Source organism: Mastomys coucha, unplaced genomic scaffold (assembly GCF_008632895.1).
Source record: "Mastomys coucha isolate ucsf_1 unplaced genomic scaffold, UCSF_Mcou_1 pScaffold21, whole genome shotgun sequence".
Taxonomy (NCBI): Eukaryota; Metazoa; Chordata; class Mammalia; order Rodentia; family Muridae; genus Mastomys; species Mastomys coucha.
The window spans coordinates 118,676,563-118,680,016 of NW_022196904.1; positions in this window are offsets into that span (position 1 = coordinate 118,676,563).

Here is a 3,454-nt window from a genome sequence, read left to right on the forward strand (position 1 = left end):
CATTCAGCGCCAAATTCTCAGTAATTGGTGTACTTGGCAGTTACCTGCCCCTGTGTTGTGAGCCAGACACATGAGTCTGGTGGAGAGCCAGGGAGTCACCCAGATGTTCAGCAAGGGATTAGGGAAGACACAGTGGAGCTGGAATATCAGGTCCCCTAAAGGCTCCAAGATGTTGGGGGTAGATTCTGTGGGAGACACATACTGTGGGGAGCCCCCATGTGAGAGCAGGCAGAAGACACAGAGTTAGAGAGAGGATGGATAATGCCTACTGAGCCTGGAACCTGGCTCCACTCCAGGCTGGAAATTACCCAGGCCTCCAGAAAGCCCTGCTGCCCTTTATTTTCTGTAATTGGTACCTATCCCACTGTGAGGCATGTTATCACACAGAATGCTATGGAATTCAGTGGTAGCTTGACCCTGCATCTGTGAAAGTCTTGCATCTTCCAATTAAAAACATTATATCTCTGTTATACAAAAGTTAGAGGGTAAATAATGAAGGGATGTTAGGAATGATTACATCAAATTACTACAGTGAAAGAAATGATAAATATCCCCCTGATTTCATAAAAAATATTGTATGTGTATTTCTCAAGATACAAGACACTTAAAAAACCACCTTGGGTATTTATTCATTTGTGAGATTTCTATTGTTTCATACAATAAACATTCACTTATTTTAAATTTAACTGTAAAACAATGCACACAGACACACATGAATACACATGCGCACACATGTATACAAGCATGAATGCACACATGCACACACCTACCTGAGCTATATGATTCCTTATATTTCAAAAAGTTGTTTGTATAGGTCAGGGCAGCCTAAGTCCCTGCTCCTGTCTAACACTGGCCAGGAAACCTCTTCCTCTGGTCTGTTCCCAACAGACTGAATAAAGACAAACTTCACTTGTCAAGTTCAAGTACAAGTACTTAGAAGGAGGTTGTGACAAGAGGACTGACATAAATTAGAGGCCAGCCTGGAGCTATACAGAGAGTTCTGGGCCAGCCTGGAGCTATACAGTGAGTTCTGGGCCACCCTGGAGCTACACAGAGAGTTCTGGGCCAGCCTGGAGCTACACAGCGAGTTCTGGGCCAGCCTGGAGCTACACAGTGAGTTCTGGGCCAGCTTGGAGCTACACAGTGAGTTCTGGGACAGCCTGGGGGAGTAGGAAGATGAGAAGAAAAAGGGATACAGAGACGGGGAGGGAAAGGGGGAAAAGGAGGGGGAGGAGGCAGATAATGAAGAGAAAAGGGAGAGGGAGAGAGGGGGAGGGGAAGAGAGTGAGGGAAGAGAGATACACAGATAGACAGATAGACAGATAGTAGAGAGATAGATGATATCCCATGTAATAATTTTTTCAATACTGCCCCTGTGTTCATGGAAAGGATCTGGTAGCCCTCATTTTAAAGCTGGCTGCTATGGTGTTTGTGTCTTGGAGGCTCACAAGCTAATTTGACTCCATTTTCACTCAAATCCTTATCAATTCTCTTGCAAGTCACACCTTCAAAAAGAAAGGTCTTTCTGTGCTAAAATGATATCTTAGGAGAAGCAGTGCTGTCACTGAAAACAGCAGGCCTTGTTTTATGTGTATCGGTAAATAAACAAGGAATTATAGGAAGCTAAGAGTTACGTCAAGGCTTTGTAAATATTTGATCAAATTTCATCCTTTTCTCTGACACAATAACAGGGGGAAGGAAGATATATTAGTACAATTTCTATCCCTGTGACAGAACACCATGATCAAGGAGACTTATAAAAGACAGAGTTTATCTGCACTCACAGTTCTGGAGGGATAAGCATCCATCAAGGCAGGGAATTATGGCAGCAGCCAGGACGGAGGAACACATGAGAGCTCACATCTCAAACCACAAGCAGAAAGTAGAGAAAACAAACTTGAAATGGTATAAATCTTCAAACCCTCAAAACCTGTCCCCAGTGGCACACTTCCTGCAGCCAGGCCAGACCTCCTAAACCTACCCAAACAGCACTACCAACTGAAAACCAAATGTTTTAATGCTCAGGATGGTGAGGGGCGTCTCACTGAAGCCAGCACAGAGGTTTAATGGAGTTAAAGATGCTTATCAAAGTCACAATGAAAGCCCTTAGTAACACCAACATTCCACGGGTCCCTGGAAGACACATGAAAAGTATGACACTCATGTAGATTTTTACATATGCAAGCATTGAACACGACTATCAATCAGTAGGGTTCCAAGAGTCATCATGTTATACAGTTTCAGTAAATAAAAATAAAAATATAGACAAAATCTACATATACAGTATAGTATATCAAAATAACAACTCACACAATTTCCCTTTGTTTCATTTCATTATTTTCTAAGATTTACTTTAATTTCAATTATGTGTTTGTGTGAGGGTTTGTGTGAGGGTTGTGTAGGAGCAGGAGCCCAAGAGTCTAGAAGAGGGTGTGTGATCCCCTGGGAGTTGGAGTTACAGGTGGTTGTGAGCTGTCCAGCTCTGGTGCTGGAGATCACACCTTAGTCCTCTTGACTGCAGCCTTAGACTTTGCTGGGAATATTTGCTTAGCCAAATGACTCAAGGTCCACGTTGCCACTTATGGAATGAAAGTGTTTTTTATATAAATCTTATATATGTTTAATATAAATCTTATATATAAATATACATATTTTAATATAAATATTATCTATAAAATATATTATCTATGTGTATAATATATTATAACATCATATATTATATTTCTATAATATATTGTGTTATATTGAATAATATATAATATTATAAACATTATAAAATGTATTTATATATTATGTTTATATAATACTTTTATATATAAGATTTTATATAAACATATATGTAAATATATATATGAAAAGGAACTTCAATTTATAGTAAAAAAAGAATACTTATAACTCAGAAGCGAAAAGACAAAGTGAGCTAAAATATTCCAATAGGGTATTTTTAGAAATAATTACAAATGGCTAATCAGCTGATAAAAGGCACACACCATCTTTACTCACTGAGGAGATGCAAATCAACACTTCAGCCAGAATGTCTTCTTCGCCTTACTAGTGTGTTGGCCAGATTTCCAAATCTGAAACAAGCACCTAGATACTTACTCAGCCTCTAAAGGACAACGTCTCAGAGCTTCTAGTCCATGCCTCGTTTATCTCTTTGTTCTTGAACCTATACCATAGTGGCAATGCACAGCAAGATGGCAGAACCATGGCTGCCATCATGGTTCACTTCATGGCTGGGGCCAGAGAAATAAGGTGGAAAAGACCAGTGTCCAACAACTCCCTTCAACAGCATCTCCCACCCCAACCCGGGCACTCCTCCTAGTGATCTAAAATCTCCCAAAGGGCCCTTCCTTCTAAAGTAGAGGAAGTCAAGTTTTTAATACATGGCCCTTTGGGAGCTACTTATGCAAACCACAGTAGCCAGGATAGTTATCACAAAGAAAAAAAAAGA